We start from the raw sequence: 23,730 nt of genomic DNA, 5'->3' as shown, positions 1-23,730 counted from the left end.
TTTGTGGCAAATAAAGACATCACTGATGAAAATCCTCATTTTAGCATCTTCATACGTATGTGATCAGCTGTGATGTCAGCGTTGGGCGGGGCTACGTCGGATTTGGGCGGGGCTATATCTGAAATGGGCGGGGCGATGCCAGCATTGGGCGGGGCTACGTCAGTGTTGCCCCGTATGTTTTTCTCGAAATTGTACTTTTACAAAATTAATCTCGACATTTCAACTTTTTTCTCAACATGAATCTGAATCTACTCCGTCAGGTTTAGGGATCTGAATCTACTCCGTCAGGTTTAGGCATCTGAATCTACTCCGTTAGGTTTAGGGATCTGAATCTAGTCCGTTAGGTTTAGGCATATGAATCTACTCCGTTAGGTTTAGGGATCTGAATCTAGTCCGTTAGGTTTAGGGATCTGAATCTACTCCGTTAGGTTTAGGGATATTAATCTACTCGGTTAGGTTTAGGGATCTGAATCTACTCCGTTAGGTTTAGGGATCTGAATCTACTCCGTTAGGTTTAGGAATCTGAATCTACTCCGTTAGGTTTAGGGATCTGAATCTACTCCGTTAGGTTTAGGGATCTGAATCTACTCCGTTAGGTTTAGGGATCTGAATCTACTCCGTTAGGTTTAGGCATCTGAATCTACTCAATAGGTTTAGGAAAACATGGCTTGTTACATAAATATAGTAAATATCTTTAAATTTAAAATATATTTCTTAAACCTTCACACAGGTGTCAGATATCCAACAATCTCTTCCTCCACTTTACAAAATGTCTGTATTTGGATGATTGGCACCGCAACGACCCATGAGATGAAAACTGATCCTGATTTGGTGAATCTGGTGTTTTCTACTGGAATCTGGTTTGTGATGGTGAAACTGAAGAGGAGACTGACTTAGGACGGTGGAAAGTGAAGGGTTTTAGTTGTTTTTTTTGTTCTTGGACGCTGGATCACTGCGTTACATCCAGGGGCCGAAATCCCATTTCATAGTTGGGGGGGACAATAAACAGTAACATTTTAGAGAATAATTCCAGGGGGGGACGAGGAATAAAAGTTGTAGCCTGCCTTTTATATATAATTAAATTGCGATAATTAGGGCCCGAGCCCTGACAGTGTGAAGGACCTAATGTATCTGTAGGAATTCTCGTTTACATTTTTTTCCTCGTTGTTTTCCTAATTTTTCTTCCGACGAAATGAGGGCCTTTTCCCCCCTAAACGTGCCCCAAAAGTCACCAAATTTTGCACCAAGCCAGGCCTGGCGAAAAATTACGTATTCTAATAGTGTCAAAAAAGGGGCGTGGCCTAACGGCTCAACAGCGCCCCCTAGAAAACTTTGTACCTCAAGCCCCACAATACGGTTTGTGTGTAATTCAACATTACTTATAGAGGCCCCAAGCTCTGGTCTGACTTAAACTCTTCACTGAGGTCCACCTCCTCCCAATGCATTTTCAAAAAAAATCTAAAGGAATTTTTACTTTCCACAGGAACCTAATTTACTTTCTCTACTCGACCTTTAATTTTATCGACCTTTAATTATATATTCTTTCTCATTGTTCTGCTTTTGTCACATTTTTTGTTCTTTCTTTGTGTCTTTTACTATTAGTTGTTTCAAGTACTTGAATTCCTGTTGCTATTGATCTTTGTCTTTTGTTGTTGTTTAGCTCATGCATGCTGTCTGCTTGTCCTTTGTTTTGTTTTTTTGACAGGGGTGGAACCTTGTATAAGTTCGCTATAGAACTTCGTTCCCTCCTTGCGCAGTGCTTTATGCATCTAATTGTGCTAAATTAATAAACTCTAAACTCTAAACTCTAGGTAGATGCACGAAAATCGCTAAACACCTGTATCACAACTTAAAGAAAAGTCTCTTGGCGCCATGGCCGAAACCCAACAGGAAGTCGGCCATTTTGAATTAATCGTGTAATTTTGGCGCAATTTCTTCCATTTTCACATGTCATACTTTAACGAACTCCTCCTAGCAGGATCGTCCGTTCAACATAAAACTTGCTCAGGAGACACAAAAGATGTTAACGATGAAAAGTTATACAAATCGTGAGTTTTTGTGAAATGGCGTGGCCGTGGCGCCGCGTCAAACTTTAAAGTTCAACAGGAAGTGATACTAGTAGCTGATTGGTCGATATTTGATAGATCCTATTTTCTGCTATAACTTTTGAATGTTTTGACATAGAGAGTCGTGGGTGGTGTCATCGGACTCGGTTTTGAGTCCTTGACCTTTATTAGTGAAAATTAGCCCCGCCCCTTCTTCTGATTGGTCGATATTTGATAGATCCTATTTTCTGCCATAACTTTTGAATGGTTTGACATAAAGAGTCATGGTGGTGTCATCGGACTCGGTTTTGAGTCCTTGACCTTTATCGGTGAAAATTGCACGCCCGGAGACCCTTCGGCTCAACGCTACCCTGATACTGGAGTCCGTCATGTCCAGCGGTCCGTCATGCATCTATAAACTTGAAAAAAGAGACAGGAATCCTTCCCCATACCCCCCCAACCCTTCCCGCCCCCCAGGTAAAGTCACATGACACAGACAGGAGGGAAACTAATGCTTCGGTTGGAAAGCAACGGCTCGAAGAAGAGTATATGTTAGACACAGAGGACAGACAGGAAGTTTAATGTCTCCAGAAAGGGGGGGGGTATTTTTATATAGATGGTGGTAGGTGCCCCCCCCCCCCCTCCCCAACCTCAGCTCTTCCTGGGTTTTTTTGTTGGTTTTTTTCATGCAGGTTCTCTATCCGGAGGCGTTGATGTACAGCTGACTCTGCAGGATGTAGTCGATGACCGGCTGACTCAGGTAGTCCACCACGTGGCCGTCGCCATGCTGCAGGGCCAGTCTGGTGGGGGGGGGGGGGGGGGGGGGGGGACGAGAAGAAAAATATTATACATCTTAGACTTTGTACAAAAGAAAACACCAATAAGTATCAGTCAGGCAGCGAAACGGCAAAACTGAGGCCACGTTTCCACTAGGGGTGGGACGATACGGGTCAATCACCATTCAATACTGTGGCGATATGTGGCCCACGATAACGAATAATATCATCATACACGATATCTACGATATTCGATACATTGTAAGAAATTTCATATATGATATATCACAACATATGTGACTGAAAAAGAAAAAATACCCATAAAAAGGAAAACGTCTGTAGTTATGCATTTATTCAATGCCAAAACTTCCCTCACTCCCTGCTCTCTCTGAGACATAAAAATACCATTATAAAACGGACAAGGTGGAATCCTGCACTCTGATTGGTTGTTAACTGTGGTATAATGATCTGATTGGTTGTTAACTGTGGTATAATGATCTGATTGGTTGTTAACTGTGGTATAATGATCTGATTGGTTGTTAACTGTGGTATAATGATCTGATTGGTTGTTAACTGTGGTATAATGATCTGATTGGTTGTTAACTGTGGTATAATGATCTGATTGGTTGTTAACTGTGGTATAATGATCTGATTGGTTGTTAACTGTGGTATAATGATCTGATTGGTTGTTAACTGTGGTATAATGATCTGATTGGTTGTTAACTGTGGTATAATTATCTGATTGGTTGTTAACTGTGGTATAATGATCTGATTGGTTGTTAACTGTGGTATAATGATCTGATTGGTTGTTAACTGTGGTATAATGATCTGATTGGTTGTTAACTGTGGTATAATGATCTGATTGGTTGTTAACTGTGGTATAATGAGCTTATACCACATATTCTAAAGCCTCATCACAGCAGATCATTAGAAAATAAAATCAGTAAGATGAAACATAACTAGATGTTTATAGCACGATACAATGTACATAATTGTGATAAAAAGCGGAAAAAATAATTATGAATTAGTGATGTACCGATTGTTCGGTAACCGAAATTGTTCAGCCGAAAATGGCCAAAAAACACTTTTGGTGTTCGGTGGAATAAGTGGGAAAAAAAACCGAACAATTAATAACGGCGTTGTAAAATAAGGAAATAGACTGGCCGCTCCGTAACTGTTGCGCACCACATAAATCGTTGGCCAACCAAAAACTAACCACATAACGCTCCCGTAATGGTTGCGCACCACATAAATAGTTGGCCAACCAAAAAATAACAACATAGCGCTCCCGTAACTGTTGCGCAACACATAAATTGTTGGCCAACCAAAAACTAACCACATAAGAATTTAACTAACATTTACCAGCAGGTGGAACCAAAACAACATAAATCAATCTATTCCAGGTTTAGATGAGGAAATCAAACGTGGAAGGGCGTGGAGTGAAGTGGTGCAAACATGTCAGCAGTGTGGAAGTATTTTAGAGTGGCAAAGAATAAAACAAGAATGGCTGTTTGCAATGAATGTTCGGCTCAAATATCTAGAGGGGAAACATCTGCAAAGTCTACAAGTTTGATTTATCATTTGAAATGATAAAAAACCCTGAGCGCTTTAATGCATTTTTATTGTTTTAAGGCCTATGTAGCAATGTTCAGTCAGTTAAGCCTAACGTAAGCTCAAAGATGGCCAAAAAATGTATTTTGCTAATTTATTTATTTTAAGTTATTGTTCTTTGCTGGTATAATGTCTGCTGGAATATTTAAGAAATGCTGGGAAATTAAAAAATGTTCAGTTTTTTATGTTCAACAAATGTTTTCTACCTTGTAATTTTGTAAAAGATTTTTTTCTTTTAAAAGCCTAAATCAAATTTATTTGATTTATGCAATGGTGAAAAAAATTGGCAAAATAAATGAAAAACTGCGAAGAACCATGTTCGGTATTGTTCGGTATTCGGCCAAGTGTTTATTATTATTTTCGGTTTCGGTTTCGGCCACAAATTTTCATTTCGGTAAAACACTAATATGGATATATATATTCCTGTAGATATTTGACGCCAGCGATAAGGGGGTTGAAGATTTTGAAAATGATCCTTGAAAGTGCTTAAAAAGTGCTTGAATTTGACCTTGAAAAATGTGTAGGAACCTTGGTTTCAAGCACTTTCAAGGATTTCAAGCCCCCGTAGGAACCCTGTATATTCGGGTCGATACGGTGGATGTAGAAGTGTTGGCCGGAGGACGGGGAACGCGGGCGGCACCGCGGAGAAGAGCAACAAACGGAGCAGCAGGAGAAGCAACAGTCCAGGTGAAGGAAACACCCACCGGCTCTTGGTGGAGCTGACGATGGACATGGGATGGTTGTTCACGTCCTTCACCACCATGATGTTCTCCTGGAACCAGAGCAGATCACAGGTCACACGTCCTGAACGATGGTCAGGAAACTCTTTATCCTGGTTGCCGGGGCAACCAGAAGAAGTCTGGACCGGGACGGAGCGTCTGGAAGAGTCTCCAGGAGGAAAAACTTCTTCCGTCTAAAACCTCATGGAAGCAGGACTGAAGGTCTCAGACCTGTATCTGGACAAACCAGCAGAACTCTGGACCAAATCCACGTCAGAGCAACGACAAATACAGAACCAGGTTCTGGAATGAGAGTTCCTGCTGGAGGAACCGTCTAGTTCCTGCTGGAGGAACCGTCTAACCATCTGAATATGAGACGACCCTGATTATAAGACGACCCTCTTTTTCAAGACTCAAGTTTGAAAAAAGACTTTTTGAACACCAAATTAAATTTTTATACAGAAAATAATGACAGTACATCTGAAACAAATGATTATAACAATATATTGGAGAGAAAAAGCCTGTTATTTTGCCTCATTCAAATCCTCATCTTGAAGTTTGCATCATAACTTCTCCTCAGCTGCCGGTTAACCTGCCGATCTTCCACCCAATGTCGAAAAAAAAAGTTGAAATGTCGAGAATAATGTTGAAGTACAATTTCGAGAAAAAAGTTGAAATGTCCAGAAAAAAGTCAAAATTCCGTGAAAAAAATCTACTGAGAGTTGGAGGAAACATCTACTGAGTTCCTGCTGAAGGAACCATCAGGGTCTATGGTGTCCCTCAGGGTTCAGTACTAGGACCAATCTGGTTCAGTTTCTACATGCAGCCCTTGGGAAGTTTAATCCAGAAGTAGCATCAGTGTTCACCTCTATGCAGATGATACTCTGCTCTATCTGTCTCTGCAGATGAACCAGAACCGTTAGCTAAACTCCAGGCGTTGAACCAGAACCGTTAGCTAAACTCCAGTGGGTCTGAGGGACGTCGAGGACGGAGGTGAGTAAAGCTGAACCGAACCCTGACCTTGTTCTTGCGGAGAACGGAGGAGTGATTCATGATCTTCTCGGTGTCGACTCCGTCACGAGGAACCACCACGATGCCGAAGTCTCCCACGATCACCTCCATCTGGACGAGCAGAAACAAAAAACAAAAAACCAATCAGTCCAACGTCCTGAAGGTCACGCGTGCCACTCAAAATTCCAGGAGGACGGCCCCCAAAATCTAGGACGTCCGCCCGAAACGTACTTTTTCCTTTATAACTCGAAATGCCTTGGTTTTAAGCCCCATAAATATATTAAAGTTGAATATAAAGTTGGGTATTGTGGACATTTCGGTACCAAGTGTATGTCTGTATCCAATACAGTTCTTGAGATACAGCATATAGAAACTTGTATATACCCGGAAAAGTAAGAGTTCTGATAACAAAAATGTCCCCAATACCCAACTTTATATTCAACTTTAATGTATTTATGGGGCTTAAAACCAAGGCATTTCGAGTTATAAAGGAAAAAGCACGTTTTCGGGCGAACATCTTAGATTTTATGGGCCGTCCTCTTGGAATTTTGAGTGGCACGCAGCTTTTTCCTAAAGAGTTACATTGGAGAGTATCTGTGCCAAATTTCATGCTTCTTTACCAAAATGAAGTATTGTTTAACTAATCTGCTGTACTAGAGCTAATGTCAAGATGTTCCTCAATATATATATATATATATATATATATATATATATATATATATATATATATATATATATATATATATATATATATATATATATATATATATATATATATATATATATATAGGGTTTGTATATCGTCATTTATTCTCTTTAACATCAAATAAATACTCGAATTAACTCCTTTTCAGACGTAAATTATGTTCCAGTTAGGGCACATGGGAACCTGGGCGGAGCTACAGGTGCAGGGGCGGGGCTACATGTACAGGGGCGGGGCTACAGGTGGAGGGGGCGGGGCTACAGGTACAGGGGCGGGGCTACATGTGCAGGGCTACATGTGCAGGGCTACATGTGCAGGGCTACAGGTGCAGGGGCGGGGCTATATGTGGAGGGGGCGGGGCTACACGGTGCTTACATCACTGTCCTTCCAGAGGCCAGGGATGCAGAAGGATTCCAGGAGATCACTGCCACACAGGAGGAGGATACGCAACTCTACAGGACAGACAGGGAGGAAAGAGCTCCGTAAACAACCGTTTACCTCGTAAACAACCGTTTACCTCGTAAACAACCGTTTACCTCGTAAACAACCGTTTACCCGGTAAACAACCGTTTACCCGGTAAACAACCGTTTACCCCGTAAACAACCGTTTACCCCGTAAACAACCGTTTACCCGGGAAACAACCGTTTACCCGGGAAACAACCGTTTACCCCGTAAACAACCGTTTACCCCGTAAACAACCGTTTACCCGGTAAACAACTGTTTACTGGATCCAGACAGGAAGGAAAACAGGGTACCAGGACCAGGACCAGGACCAGGTCCAGGGTACCAGGACCAGGTCCAGGGTACCAGGTCCAGGGTACCAGGACCAGGGTACCAGGACCAGGGTACCAGGACCAGGTCCAGGGTACCAGGACCAGGGTACCAGGACCAGGTCCAGGGTACCAGGACCAGGGTACAGGACCAGGTCCAGGGTACCAGGACCAGGTCCAGGGTACCAGGGTACCAGGACCAGGTCCAGGGTACCAGGGTACCAGCGTACCAGGGTACCAGGGTACCAGGGTACCAGGACCAGGTCCAGGGTACCAGGGTACCAGGACCAGGTCCAGGGTACCAGGGGCGCAGCCACTCACCGATCTCCTCGTACCTCATCGTGGTGCCCAGGTTGGCGTTTTCATCTGGGAAACACGACAAATATGTTATTACATTTCAACTAACTCGTCTTTATCCATGTGATCAATACGGAAGATATCAGGCCTGGCAGTAGAAAAAAACTATTTTAGAGGAGGATTTTTTTTTCACTATGCAAGTCGAAATGTCAAGAAAAAAAAGTCGAAATGTCGAGAAAAAAGTCAAAATGTCTTGAAAAAAGTCGAAATGTCGAGAAAAAAGTCAAAATGTCGTGAAAAAAGTCGAAATGTCGAGAAAAAAGTCAAAATGTCGTGAAAAAAGTCGAAATGTCGAGATTAATGTTCAATGGTTCGTTCGTTCGTTCGTTCGTTCGTTCGTTCGTTCGTTCGTTCGTTCGTTCGTTCGTTCGTTCGTTCGTTCGTTCGTTCGTTCGTTCGTTCGTTCGTTCGTTCGTTCGTTCGTTGGTTCGTTCGTTGGTTCGTTCATTGGTTCGTTCATTGGTTCGTTCAATTGGTTCGTTCATTGGTTCGTTCGTTCATTGGTTCGTCCATCCGTCCGTCCGTCCATCCGTTCGTTCACTCATTCATTCATTCATCCGTTCAGGTTCTCACCCACGAAGGTGAAGCGGTCCATGTGAGGACGGACGCAGCAGATCCTGCCCAGGTTCTCGCTGATCTTCCCCCACAGCTTCACTGAGAGAGAGAAGAACCGGATCAGGGTCAGGGTCCGGGTTCAGGTTCTGGACCGGTCCTTGACCTGGACCAGTCGTGGACCAGTCCTGGACCGGTCCTGGACCAGTTCTGGACCGGTCCTGGACCAGTCCTGGACCTGGACCAGTCCTGGACCTGGACTCACCTGCCGAGGGCTTGTGGTTCAGGTTCTGGTGGTTCTGGTAGATGGCCGGGGTCTGGTTCTGGCTCTGGTTCTGGGTCTGGTTCTGGTTCTGGGGCTGACCAATCACAGGCGGGCTGGACGGAGTGCTGACGTTGGACAGGATGCAGCCGGTGACTCTCTGGTGGACGGAGACATCTGGTCACAGTTTATGCGGATGATTCCCGGATCTACGTTGAACTCTCATGATTAGGATCCTTGTTTTATTCTGTAATCTACATTTTAGTCTGGTTTTTATTCCTCTACGATATAGCATTATATATTTAATTATGGTTATGGTCACATGACCAGCATTTTCGTCTCGTCTCGTTTTCCTCAGGTGATAAAGGTTCGTTGACGACGATATTTAGTCCGAATTTGCGTTGACGAAAGCAACTTTATTTCCAGTCTCAGCCTCTAAGACCTGCCGAACCTGGAGGTCTAACCTGGAGGTCTAACCTGGAGGTCTAACCTGGAGGTCTAACCTGGAGGTCGAACCTGGAGGTCTAACCTGGAGGTCTAACCTGGAGGTCTAACCTTCTGCATTGCAACATGGTCAAAAATCAGCCTCCCAGCTCAAAGCATTAGTGAATTATTCAAAAAACACACAAAAAAGGCCCGAAAAAGGCACCACACACGGTGACCTTTGGCACTTCCGAAGGTCGCATGGGTCTGGACCTGGGCACAGAGGATGAGAGTCACCTCCTGATACAGAGTCTAGAATTTCAGCCTCCTAGCTCAAAGCGTTAGTGAACTGTGCAAAAATAGACACGAAATAGGCCCCATAACAATACATAACAAACCTCCTGTGCCTACTGAGCATTAATAACATGTCATAATCGAAGGAGAACTAATTTAAACGGATGTCCTTAACATGAACCTATTTTATTATTGAATTATCAAGGACACTTTCGTGTTTTTGTGTTTAGAAATGTTAAAGATATTAAAAGAAAACCATAACACAAAGAGGAAAATACCGTGGCGAACAAGTCGTGCCCAGAGTGTGTCTCGAACCACAGTCTCCCAGACCACAGTCAACTGCACTAACCAGTCTCCCAGACCACAGTCAACTGCACTAACCAGTCTCCCAGACCACAGTCAACTGCACTAACCAGTCTCCCAGACCACAGTCAACTGCACTAACCAGTCTCCCAGACCACAGTCAACTGCACTAACCAGTCTCCCAGAACACAGTCAACTGCACTAACCAGTCTCCCAGACCACAGTCAACTGCACTAACCAGTCTCCCAGACCACAGTCAACTGCACTAACCAGTCTCCCAGACCACAGTCACCTGCACTAACCAGTCGGCCAAATGCTGATGTGTTGCCCAAGCGGGCAAGGCCTTATCTTATCTGTGGTCGTTACACTATGTTTCAAAAAGTATTGTTTTTAATGGACAAGATCCGGCATTTTACGTTGAATTCTATTGTTCAGGTTTTAAAATTCTAGCTAAATACATAAAAAGGGAGGTGAGGTGTGAGCTTCATAACAAAACTTCTGTGCCTACTGAGCATTAATAACATGGGGCTAGCCATAGAAAGGGGCGATAATGAGGTGTGAGCTCATAGCAAGCATTAATAACATAGGGGTTAGCCATAGAAAGGGGCGATAACAGCCTCCTGCGCCTACTAGTAGGTAGAGTAGGGCCCTACTGGCCCATATCTATGGGATGATTGTTATCGTTTTGTCCTTCATTCAATGGTATGACAGCAGTACAATCGGGTGACGGATCCCATTGACTTTGCATAGTACTATATCCGTGGTGCTCCCATTAAAACCTCAATAAAACACTGCTAAAACAGTGTTAAAAACATGCGTGACAAAAACTCATAATTTAGCCAAAATAACAAAGAATAATATATAAATAATAATAATCTGTGTATATATCACGACAACGGATCCCATTGACTTTGCATGGTACAATATCCGTGGTGCTCACACGGAATTATACCATTTTCCGTGTTGGTACCACGGAAAATAGTGGTGAGAGGTCGTGGGCATTTCACGGATTTTTGTGAGATCAGGTTGCCTCACCTTCATGAGGTCATGGTGGGGCTCACCTTCATGAGGTCGCGGTGGGGCTCACCTTCATGAGGTCGCGGTGGTGCTCACCTTCATGAGGTCGCGGTGGTGCTCACCTTCATGAGGTCGCGGTGGTGCTCCAGCACCCTGCAGGTGGTCTGCCAGGTGTCCTGGTAACACTCCCAGGGGTCCACCCTGCTCCGGGAACACAACCAGCATTAGAGGAGGGAGATTAATCTGCATATTTATGGCAGAAACAACAATTACAGCTGCACACGGAACCGTCAAGGGAGCTAACTCCGTTCCCCGAGGGCCGGAGCTGCTCTGGAAAAGTCAAGCTAACATGAAATCAAAATAAACATGTAAGAACGAAACTGATTACGACCCAGAAACAGCAGCAGCTGCTAAACGGAGGCGGAGTCTCACCTGATCCAGTCGGAGTTCTGCACGGCCAGCTGACACATGGTGAGACGATGCCGGCTAGACACCAGACCCTGCAGGAGCCACAACCGGTAGCATTAGCACAGAATCTCCCAAGATGCAACCTGTTTTTATCACCCGTTCATCGGTTTTAGAGGAGATGACTGGTAAACACTCAAATCCAAATAAACTACCACAGCTATGCAGATGACCCCGCAGATATATATTAGTGTCACCAGGAGACCGAGGCTCTTGGTATAAACTAGCAGAGGTGTCTTCAGTATTCACATTCATTACTCAGGTAGCAGCATAGATACTAGAGTTTAAAAATACTCCTGTAGAAGTTGAAGTATCAACTCAAGTTTTTTACTCAAGTAAAAGTATAAAAGTACTGGTTTCAAAACTACTTAAAGTATAAAAGTAAAAGTAATGTAAGGGGGAAAAAAGCCATTAAGGACAAAAGCCATTGAAAATGAATCTTGGTATAATGCAAATATATTAAAGAAGCATATATGTGTACTATTGAGCATTAACATGTGTTTCAGAGAGCAGCAGATATGATGAATACCGTATTATCTGGACTATAAGCCGCACCTGCATATAAGCCGCATTCGCTCTATTTTTAAAAAAATAATTAAAAAAAGATATACAAGCCGCACCTGCATACAAGCCGCATCCGCTCTATTTAAAAAAGAAAAAAGATATGCAAGCCGCATATATTTATGTTGTTAGATTAGATATTTACTACATGTACAGAAGGATTCTGAACTGTAAATGATGTACATGTTTGTACCTAAATAGATCTTTCCTAACAGTGTCTTTTAACACGGCAGCAACTTTGCTGATTAAAACGGGACAGAACCAAGAGAAAATAACCGCTATTTATTTATCTATTTATCTGTTTGAAATCTGCTTCTACCTACTTCTATCTGCTGAAGAAGAAGTAGCGTATTCTTCTTTGCATTTATTTTGTCTTAGTTTTGATTCTAATTCCGGTTAGAGCGCCCCGAGTGGTGGAAGAAAAATCCACAGAATAGCCGCACCTTTGTATAAACTGCATGGTTGAAAACCTATGAAAAAAGTAGCGGCTTATAGTCCAGAAAATACGGTAGTTGCCTATAAGTATTGTAATGGTGCAAAAAGTCAAACGTTCATGTTCATGTTATCATTTATCCTAACCTTTATTGGAATGTACATCCAAGTTTAGTTGCAGGAATCTGAGGGAACGGATGTAAGAACAAAACTGGACAAGAACATCTGAAACAACCACAACCAAATTCACTCTATCCGGATGGAGCAATTTAACTGGATAGTTTTTATTAAAGGCCCAAATGAAATAGAGTAACGAGGCTGTTTTTAAAATGTAAGGAGTAAAAAGTAAAAAGTCGTCTGAAAAATAATTACTCCAGTGAAGTATAGATAACCAAAATTTCTACTTAAGTAAGGTAATGAAGTATTTGTACTTGGTTACTTGACTCCTCTGTAAACTAGCACAGCTAGGGTCTTGGGAAGTAGAATCACAGCACTCATTTTCATTGCTATGCTGATGATACGCAGCTGTATTTGTATATGAAGGATAAGCAGAACCGTTAGCTAAACTTCAGTCATGTCTGAGGGACATTAAGGATGGAAGTTCAACAACTTTTACTAAAACAGAGGTTTATTTTTGGTCCCAAACATCTCAGGAAGGGATTAGATGGTGTTGCAACGGCTTCCAGTGCAACTGTGAGAAACCGTGTTGTTTTGAACAGGCTAGCCTAGCCTAACATAGCTTATCCTAGCATAGCTTAGCTTAGCTTAGCTTAGCATAGCATAGCCTAGCCTAGCCTAGCCTAGGCAAGGCAAGCCAAGTTTATCTGTACAGCACAATTCAACACAAGGTAATTCAAAGTGCTTTACATCAACATTAAAAGCGGCAAGACACAATTAAACCGTAAATAACAAATAAAATGAAATAAAATTATGTAAAAAGAAGGTAAAATAATAAAAAGCACAAGTTGTTGAAAAATAAGGGCAGTAGAACCGCAGGTACACATCTCATTCGTGGTTTTCAGAAAGTATTTAATTTAATAGTACGCTTAAGGAACAAATAAAATGAAATAAAATGATAAGAAAAGATGTAAAATAATAAAAAGCTAAGTTGTAAAAGTTGTTAAAAAGTTGTTAAAACTAAGGGCAGTATAGTACCGCAGGTAAGTATTTAGTTTAGGAGTACGGTTCAGTAAACAGTTATGTTTTTATCCTGATTTAAAGGAGCTGACAGTTGGAGCAGACCTAGCCTAGCCTAGCCTAGCCTAGCTTAGCCTAGCCTACATTTAAAAGCAGTAGAAACCAGAGTCTGTAGCTAAAACCCTTTTAAAAATCTGATTCAGTGTTTTTTTCAACAACAATAACTTTATTTGGTTTTCAAAATCCTTCCAATGACATAAAGAAGAGGAAACTTCAGCGGAATTATTGTCCAGCAATCGAATCATATTTCCTTACAGCTCAGATATTTATGAGATATTACAAAGCAACTCAATTTAGGTTTAAATGAGAAAAGAGAAAGAAAGAAAGAAAGAAAGAAAGAAAGAAAGAAGAAGAAAGAAAGAAAGAAAGAAAGAAAGAAAGAAAGAAAGAAAGAAAGAAAGAAAGAAAGAAAGAAAGAAAGAAAGAAAGAAAGAAAGAAAGAAAGAAAGAAAGAAAGAAAGAATAAATAAATAAAAGTAACAAAAATCAAAACAAAGGTTTCTCTGTTTTTCAAGGTTTAGCCCAAATTATTTCACCGTTGTGCTTAATTCAGAAATATAAACTCAAATATACAGTAAAATTCACACAGAATAAAGAAATCAAGTATCGAAAGAAAGGAAATGATTCTAGAACTGCAGAGGATCCGCTTAAATCCTCCATAAATTCCATAAAAGGAGCCCAAATGTTTTGAAACAACGATAGTTTGTCCGTTATAATATAAGTGATCTTTTCCACAGGTAACGTCGTAGACATTTCCTAAATCCAGTTAATGAGTTCTGCTTTACTGGTTCTCTTCCATGAGCTATGACTCTTTTTACAAGCAGGAAACACAAATCCAGGGCGTGATTATTTTCCTAGACACATGATCTACAGCAGGGGTTCTTAACCTTTCTGACCTTGGGGCCCAATTTTTTCAGTACAGAGTGGCCCGAGGCCCGTTAAATATTAACACTGTATAGCAGCGAAGGTCCAGAACATCATAATAAATATATATATATATATATATATATATATATATATATATATATATATATATATATATATATATACATATATATATATATATATACATATATATATATATATATATATATATATATATATATATATATATATATATATATATATATATATATATATATATATATATATATTCAAGTAGCCTCATAGTTGTATCAACATCTGCATCTGACTGTTATATTAAAAAAGTACATATTTGCCCATTAACATGTGTAACTTCAATTACACATTTTTTTCTCTTAAAAATAAAATAAATAAATAAGATTTTATTTTATTTTTCAAATGCTATCTTATTTTATTTCTTTACCAGCAGTTTGAATTTCCCCTTTTCTTTGTTAATTGTCTCAACACATTTTTATAATAAATGAATATAAACACATCTTAGCAATTTAAAAGTTTTGCAGTTTTTCTTTCTTCCCCTTAATCTTATGCCCTCACTTTCTGTCGTTCAGTGAGAGAACTGAGCTCTAACTTCTCCTGCCAGGACTTATGTTCATTGTGGAGAAAGCTGCTTCACAGCTGTATGTGGACCCAAACATGTTTAAGATGGTCAGCTTATTTTCTGTGACTTCAGTTCAGACTTGAGTGGATATGTTTGATGAAAAACTTTGTGTTTTGTTTCAGTGGCGTTTTACTTTCGCACTTTGAACGCCACGGTCTCTGAACGTATGAGACACTGGTTTTGTCCCAGTGGGAAGACTGAACCAAGATGAATCTGTCCATTCCGGGTTGAACTTCCCTTTCCACCTGTTAGGCTTCTCATCTCTGTAAGAGTCAAGCTAATTACTTACTAAGTAACTTACTAAGTTTTATTTACATTAATAAGTTGTCAGGACTGCGCGTGTCGGATTTCATCCGAGCCTGATCAGCTGAGACGGCCGGGCAGAACCCGCAGCTCTCTGGCCGCTGCAGCAGAGTCACTTTCCGATGCTTTTGCGAGCCCGAACAACAGTCCAGTCCAGCAGACACATCTACATCTACCATCCTTCAGCAGTAACGATGGAGCCCACCGCCCGAGCGGCACCGACCTCCCCGGCTGCGCGGACGAGTCAGGATAAATGATCACGCCGCGCTCGCTCGCTCTGGGCGCAGACCCAAGTAACCGATCCCTGATCCTGGCGGATCTAAACCTACTCTGTGCAAAATGAAGGATTTTCTCTATAAATACACACCATTTCTCTTACTATTACACCTAGAGCTAGCTGAGGATCTTCTTCTCCTCATTTGGTCGGGAGTTGCTATGCAGTCCCGCGGCCCCCGCGGCCCACACGTACAAAACTGAATTTTTTTCGCGGCCCACTAGATGGCGCTCGCGGCCCAAGTGTGGGCCGCGGCCCTATGGTTAAGAATCACTGCTTTAGAGGAGGAAGATTTTTTTTCATAATGCACTTCGAGAAAAAAGTCCAAATATCGAGCAAAAAGTCGAAATGTAGAGATTAATGTTGTACAATTTCGATAAAGAAGTGGAAATGTTGAGGGAAAAGGTCCCTGTGGCTTAGTTGGTCAAAGCGCCTGTCTCGTAAACAGGAGATCCTGGGTTCAACTCCCAGCAGAGCCTTTAAACTCACAACATCAAGGATCTTCACTTTATATTCAGACAAACTAATGTGGCAGCTACAAATGTTAGATTTCATCTATTAAACCAATGATTTATTTCAGCCGGCGGTAATGCTTCAAAGAGCTGCAGGTTTCTCCCCAGGACGACGGCAGCTTGACCCAGCGATCACGTCGTGAGCTGCTGGTGCGCCCGAAACATCGGATCAAGTTTCTTAACAGGCGTTATTTGGATAAACTGAGCCCAGGGTGGGGATCCAAATTCTGATACAGCCTGTGTGTCCTCTTCTAATATAATACATCCATGGTTCTCTTATCCTTCGCCGTTTGTTTACTTTCGTCACTTCCGTTTCTCTTCTCGTGCACTGATTCGCTACCTGAACAGCCAATCACAGTGAGCTGTTTGACCGACGGCCGATGCAACATGTCGAATCGGCTGAAAAGGTCCCAACGGGCGCCCGACCTGTGGCGACGTGCAGGACACACCGAGGAAACTAGCCCAACGGCCGATTTTCGGCTTGGTGTGTCAGCGCCTTTACAGTCAGGAATTGTGGTCATCAGATAATCACCTGAACAGGGACTTGAACCCTGGACCCTCAGATTAAAAATCTGATGCTCTTCCAGCTGAGCTACTCAGGTCATATTTGGTGTGTTTTCTTTCCTCTTTTCTTCACGTTTTTACAGATATAAGGCATTTCAGAGGTTTTGAAAAGTCCTGGAGGAACTTTCAGTGGTTGTTCCTCTTAAACATGACAGGAAGTGCTGCTCAATTCTGCTTTAAACTTTGCAGGTTCGGTTCCTGGCTATCGTGACTGTGAACGTCTTTATATCTTACCAAACTTAATAGACGACCTTCTAATGGCCCGCCTGCTGAATAACAGAAGAGTGGTTCTTCATGATCACACCTAACTTAATGTAGGCTGATGTTACCTATTAATGCATGCTGGGGATAACACAAAAAACCCCACTGATTAGTTTTGAAAGACATTTTAGTCTATGCTTAACAACTGCAAGTCTTCTTGCATGTTCAAACATTAACAGTTGTTGGCAGGATTTGAACCTGCGCGGGGAATCCCCAATGGATTTCAAGTCCATCGCCTTAACCACTCGGCCACAACAACTTGTCACATGCTTGAACATTTGGCTGAAATAAATGTGTATTTGTTTGAATCAGAAACGTTAGTCTGAGGTTTGTTCCCGTACTTATCTCACAGCTAACCTGCCGGGACCAATTTTGTTGTGAACTATCGATCACAGATTATCAGATGTCCTCGTTAGTATAGTATCTCTGCCTGTCACGCAGAAGACCGGGGTTCGATTCCCCGACGGGGAGAAAGCCTGTTTTGGATATGCATGACTGATACATATGAACAATGGTCAATAAGATAAAAATCACTCTTCCACACACCATAGGCAGTTGTGCTTTTCCTGCTAAAAAAGCTGTCATTGAGGAAGTTCTTCTAATACAAAACAGTGCTGTAAATCCTCCAGTGGATGATATGCTCTGTTCACTGAGAGGTCCTGATCCAGAAGTTCAGCCAGACAAGGACCTTTTTCATGTGAGACAAACACGATAGCCACTAAACTACAGAAACTGTGCAACAGGTTATTGATCATCATTCAGTTTCTATTTCTATTCCCCCTCAATGTTATAAAAAACCATCTAGACAGGTATGATGGGAACGTGATTTTGTGTTTGGCAGATATGTGTTTTGTGGCTCGTTGGTCTAGTAGTATGATTCTCACTTTGGGTGCGAGAGGTCCCAGGTTAAATTCCCGGACGAGCCCCAGAGATTTATGCAATTTGTGGTTTTTCTCCTCCAAGTAGCAAAGTTTCAAGACTGTAGTACAATGCTTTACCTGAAGACATACATTGGCATCATGTGTGAATGCTGAAAACCTACATCTTGCTTCTCTTTCATGCCAAGAGGTCAGCCGGTAAGGCGTAATCCCTAAACCCTTTCCCCTTTCTTTAATTGGGCTCCTTTTTTGTTTTATTGCCCCAACCATTAAATCATAGATGATTTTAAATGATGAAATATTGTGTGTATTATTGAACTCCGTACCCTCCGTGAGGGTAGCTAAACCAAAGTGACCTCTAAAGAATGAATGTGAGTTAGGAGACCAGGGGCCTTATGTACTAAGAGTGCGGCGCACAAAAAACGTGCGTACGCCACTTTCAACGCTCACGGTCGGATGTACAAAGAATGACGTGAACGTAGAAAGCTGCGGTCCGTCACTCACACATTAAGGCTGTTGTACGCACTTTTCTGAGGTTTTGTCCGTTGGCGACACTCACTGGTGATGCAGTGAAGTTCAGAATATGAGGAAACATGACGTCAACAATAAATTCACGACCACATGAAGGACACGACAGTCCCCACATCACCAGATAAATTACACAAGAGTGGAGCTGCAACAATCTCACAATCAACCACATGATCTGAACAAACAACTAAAGGCAGGAGCTCAACGATGGAACCTGCAAATCCTGATGGAGCTTTGGCTCCGTTAGAGGAACCTGCTGATGCAGGATCAGGAGCGAGTCTTCAGGCACCAAACTGATCTGCTGGTCCAGGACTAAGACTGGACCATCAGGTTCAGGTACCAAGAGGATCTTCTGGATCTCTGCCCTGAACTGGACCAGCTGCTCCGGTTCAGACCAACATGATGCTTCAGCTGGAGCTGCTGACAGGTCGAACATCTGTCTGTCGTCATGACGACCGTATGGGAGGACTACTGGAGATAAAAGCCAGACCCTAAACATCCCATAACTGTGTCTGGACAGAAATACGTTAAAATTAATTTTGAAGCAAAAACCGGTGTTGTGCCAAAAAGTGATTGCCTGCCAGAATCTGATTTCTTCTGATTTGTGGCCGCGGGAGCGCGCACAGCAGCCCGTTGAGCGAGAGCGCTAAACCGTCAGATTTCAGATTATGAAGCTCAAGAATGAGATCAAGTCATATTTAGGCAGAAACAACCTTTCATTAACTGTATTTGGCCTTCAATCAATTTTTGGCAGGTAAAAAGACCCATTTTCAGGGGAGAAATCAGATTCTGGCAGGAAATCACTTTTTGGCACGACACCTGTCTCTCCTCCTGCGGATGCAACACTCCGAGTTACAGCAATTTTGCTCTTTATTTCTCACGTTTGCACCTCGATAATCCCGTCGGCACAAATTGTCTTTATTTCTGCAGCAGAGGAATCAGATCGTAATGCTTCATGTTTTAAATATAAATGTATTTTGTTCACATTGTTATACTTATGAGAGCGGTGATCGCGGACATCCATAATGTGTAAGACTAAATAAACGTGTACATTGGTCTTAATCCGTTAGTATATAATATGCATGACAATAAAGCAGAACGAGGAGCCGTTATTCATCCACCAAAAATTCTGGTGTCGGTTCTTAAATTACAAACAAGAAAAGCAGAGTGTAATGATGCACTAAAGCTGCCCATAAACATTAACAAACCCGTACGATCATAATAAAACCACAACTCTTCACCGAACGCAACGCAAAGCAAAGAACACCATAATGTAGGTGTCAAACTGAATCCCAGAAGGGCCGGTGTCCTGCATGTTTTAGATGTTTCACTGCTTTAACACACCTGATTCTAATTAATCATCGTCACCAACTTGTCATCAAAGTCTGGATAGTTCTGTTGATGACACAGTCACTTGTATCATGGTGCAATGAAGCAGGGAAACATCTAAAACCTGCAGGGACACCGGCCCTCGAGGACTGGAGTCCGACACCCAGCTCAGAGCCGATGTTTTCTTTTTTTATTTGTTTTACCTGTTTTTGCACATTTCTTGTTAGGATGAGCAGTTTTTAATGGATAATTATCTTCATATCATATTCAAACATATATTTGAGGGAGGAGACAAGGCGGAGTGTTGTGCTCCCGCATGTGCGCTCAAATCCACGCTGATTGGGATGTACAGAGAAACCTGCGTGGATTTGGGCGTACGCACAGCTTTGTACATATGAATTTTTGCGGTCTTGTTAATTCCACGCACGGATTCACGTTGAAATCCACGCACTCTTAGTACATGAGGCCCCAGGGCCCTCATTTATCAACCGTTCGTAGAAAAAGTTCTAAATTCTATCGTAGGAATGAAATTTAGATGTGTGGACGCTGGTCGTACGCAAAAAAATAAAAATTAAGAAACAAAGACATCGTTTCATATAAGTTTGACAATATAGTTTTTTTCACACATCAGTTTAAGAGACGCTAAGTACAGTTTACATTCATTTTTCAGATGTACAATGGAGGGTTTGCTGTTATTCCATTTGCATTTATGTATGTGATATTTACCTAGTAAAATAATTATCTTGACCATGTTTGATATATTTCTTGGAAGATTATCCATATAAATTAAGATTTGGTTGGAGTCAAAAGCTCCTGCTTGGAGGTGCAAACATCAACAGAGCTGTTCTGCAGAATAAATGACAGTTGCGTTCCTCAGCAACGTTTGACAGAGACATAGTTGCATCGCAGATTATTTGTGCATGGATTGAATGAAATCCTTTTATGTTCACGTAACTTAATTAATTGTGTGATGGTGATTTTATGGCGATGTGGGTGCAATCTATAGCTCTATGTTTGGGAATCCGGCGATGGTGTGGAATCCTCGTTTAACTGGGCTGGGGGTGGTGCGTTTTGTCTCTCGCTCCAACATACAGTAGGTTGTAAATCACGGCATAGATCCATCAGAATGTTTTTGGGGAAGTGGTACCTGCTGAGAAGCCACTCTGTCTCTCACAGCACAGAGTGCACAGTTAAAAAAAAAATTTTAAAAAATCACTGAACACTGTGAATCTTTTAATGGGTTCTATTTGTAGTTTCACTGTTCTACCACTGGGTTTTGTGTGTACGCATGGTCAGAGTTGTGCTTACATTTACATGCGTTCCTACGCACAGGTACAGGTTGATAAATTCCATACTTTGCGTGGGAATGTTCATACGCACACTTTACACACATATCTGTGCGTACGAACAGTTGATAAATGAGGCCCCAGGTCTAACTATCTGAAGGCTCTATAACCACAGAGGGACTCGAACCCTCAATCTTCTGATCCGAAGTCAGACACCTTGTCCATTAGGCCATGTGGTCCACGAGTTGCTACCCTTTCTCATTCCATGTTTGGGGAAAAAACACCAACATGGAGACGAGGTGAACGAGAGGTTAGGGTGAAGTATGAATCATCCACCAAAAGCCAACGTTATCCACAACGTTGAAACGGTGCAAATGTTTCCAAATGTAGTGGGTGTTTTGAACACACCCAGGACGCTCAGTCAGGCTCCCTTCAGCTCCTCCCTCTGCTGCCCAGGTGCAGCATATCAGCTTCATCTGGACCAGTTGAACAATTTGTAGGCAATGCACCCACACTCAATGTAAATAATCTTTAAACTTTATGGAGAATGAAAACTGCTGATCAGTTCACTCAGATTCAAGGTCTGATGCTCTAAATCTGAGATACCAAGGTTTTGTATGAAAGCTTTGTTTCTGTCTCTCTCCATTTGTTGTTTTTATTTGATAGGTTGAGATGAGTCTTGAAAGTGATCCAGTTGTGTCTTTACAGTCAGGAATTGTGGCCATCAGATAATCACCTGAACAGGGACTTGAACCCTGGACTCTCAGGTTAAAAGTCTGATGCTCTTCCAGCTGAGCCACTCGGGTCACAGTCTGAATGTTTTCTTTCCTCTTTTCTTCATGTTTTTACAGATATAAGGCAATTCAGAGGTAGACTTTACCTTGTAAGGCAGTTTATTAGGAGGTGTGATCATGAAGAACCACTCTTCTGTTATTCAGCAGGCGGGCCATTAGAAGGCTGTCTATTAAGTTTGGTAAGATATAAAGACGTTCACAGTCACGATAGCCAGGAACCGAACCTGGGCCGACTGCTTGGAAAGAAATGTAAAACTAACTTAATGTAGGCTGATGTTACCTATTAATGCATGCTGGGGATAACACAAAAAACCCACTGATTAGTTTTGAAAGACATTTTAGTCTACAGTTAACAACTGCAAGTTGTTACTTGCAACTGCAAGTCTTCTTGCATGTCATTGATGAAGTTCTTCTAATACAAAACAGTGCTGTAAATCTTCCAGTGGATGATATGCTCTGTTCACTGAGAGGTCCTGATCCAGAAGTTCAGCCAGACAAGGACCTTTTTCATGTGAGACAAACACGATAGCCACTAAACTACAGAAACTGTGCAGCAGGTTATTGATCATCATTCAGTTTCTATTTCTATTCCCCCTTAATGTTATAAAAAAACATCCAGACAGGTATGATGTGACCGTGATTTTTTGTTTGGCAGATATGTGTTTTGTGGCTCGTTGGTCTAGTAGTATGATTCTCACTTTGGGTGCGAGAGGTCCCGGGTTCAATTCCCGGACGAGCCCCAGAGATTTATGCTATTTGTGGTTTTTCTCCTCCAAGTAACAAAGTTTCAAGACTGTAGTACAATGCTTTACCTGAAGACCAACATTGGCATCATGTGTGAATGCTGAAAACCTACATCTTGCTTCTCTTTCATGCCTGAGATCAGCCGGTAAGGCGTAGTCCGTAAACCCTTTCCCCTTTCTTTAATTGGGATCCTTTTTTGTTTTATTGCCCCAACCAATGTGCCTTTTTTTAAATAATAAAATATTGTTTGTTTGTATTATGGCGAAGCTCTCGATTTACCGGTCAATCTACTCACCTACCCTCACCTATATTCATGAACTTTGGGTGGTGACCGAAAGGACAAGATCGCGGATACAAGCGAGCCTCCGCAGGGCTGGACGCTCCCTTAGAGATAGGGTGAATTTAATCCAGTTAATCAAAAACCAGTTAATCGTGCCATGTTAGTTAATGTGATTGTTAAATGTACCAAGTGTTTGAACAAGCAGGTAAAACTAATGTGACCATTAATTAGCAGTCTAAATAGACAACTTTGTGTCATTTACATGATTTCAATTGTTTTCTCTGAATATATCACAATCCCGAAGGTGGACTCTACACTCTGAAGTTGAAAATCGCTCATCTTGGAGCATTTGGAGCAATCCAGCATTTTCTTTGTACATGAGCAACTGAGTGCTTTCTTTAACAAAACTTACACATTTAACACAAGTTTCCATGAAGTAGAAGGTACATTAGCTGAAATAAGCTGAAATAAATGTGTGTTTGTTTGAATCAGAAACATTAGTCTGAGGTTTGTTCCCGTAATTATCTCACAGCTAACCTGCCGGGACCAATTCTGTTGTGAACTATTGATCACAGATTATCAGATGTCCTCGTTAGTATAGTGGACAGTATCTCTGCCTGTCACGCAGAAGACCGGGGTTCGATTCCCCGACGGGGAGAAAGGCTGTTTTGGATATGCATGACTGATACATATGAACAATGGTCAATAAGATAAAAATCACTCTTCCACACACCATAGGCTGTTGTGCTTTTCCTGCTGAAAAATCTGTCATTGATGAAGTTCTTTTAATACAAAACAGTGCTGTAAATCTTCCAGTGGATGATATGCTCTGTTCACTGAGAGGTCCTGATCCAGAAGTTCAGCCAGACAAGGACCTTTTTCATGTGAGACAAACACGATAGCCACTAAACTACAGAAACTGTGCAGCAGGTTATTGATCATCATTCACTTTCTAT

The 23,730-nt window shown here is 41.8% G+C and overlaps 7 non-coding genes across 7 annotated transcripts; 3 read left to right on the top strand and 4 right to left on the bottom strand.

Moving 5' to 3' along the window:
* The first annotated feature begins 16,002 nt into the window (after window positions 1–16,002).
* On the top strand, window positions 16,003–16,077 carry trnat-cgu (transfer RNA threonine (anticodon CGU)). Its single transcript has one exon. It is a non-coding gene; the product is annotated as a tRNA-Thr (tRNA).
* A 562-nt stretch (window positions 16,078–16,639) lies between these two features.
* On the bottom strand, window positions 16,640–16,712 carry trnak-uuu (transfer RNA lysine (anticodon UUU)). Its single transcript has one exon. It is a non-coding gene; the product is annotated as a tRNA-Lys (tRNA).
* A 400-nt stretch (window positions 16,713–17,112) lies between these two features.
* trnas-uga (transfer RNA serine (anticodon UGA)) lies at window positions 17,113–17,194 on the bottom strand. Its single transcript has one exon. It is a non-coding gene; the product is annotated as a tRNA-Ser (tRNA).
* A 3,928-nt stretch (window positions 17,195–21,122) lies between these two features.
* On the bottom strand, window positions 21,123–21,195 carry trnar-ucg (transfer RNA arginine (anticodon UCG)). The gene has a single exon. It is a non-coding gene; the product is annotated as a tRNA-Arg (tRNA).
* Window positions 21,196–21,689: 494 nt separating this feature from the next.
* Window positions 21,690–21,762, bottom strand: trnak-uuu (transfer RNA lysine (anticodon UUU)). Its single transcript has one exon. It is a non-coding gene; the product is annotated as a tRNA-Lys (tRNA).
* A 656-nt stretch (window positions 21,763–22,418) lies between these two features.
* trnap-ugg (transfer RNA proline (anticodon UGG)) lies at window positions 22,419–22,490 on the top strand. The gene has a single exon. It is a non-coding gene; the product is annotated as a tRNA-Pro (tRNA).
* Window positions 22,491–23,360: 870 nt separating this feature from the next.
* trnad-guc (transfer RNA aspartic acid (anticodon GUC)) lies at window positions 23,361–23,432 on the top strand. Its single transcript has one exon. It is a non-coding gene; the product is annotated as a tRNA-Asp (tRNA).
* The last annotated feature ends 298 nt before the right edge of the window (window positions 23,433–23,730 follow it).

The sequence above is a fragment of the Cololabis saira genome, chromosome 10, assembly GCF_033807715.1.
Source record: "Cololabis saira isolate AMF1-May2022 chromosome 10, fColSai1.1, whole genome shotgun sequence".
NCBI lineage: Eukaryota > Metazoa > Chordata > Actinopteri > Beloniformes > Belonidae > Cololabis > Cololabis saira.
This window is presented reverse-complemented; position numbering and strand designations above follow the sequence as displayed.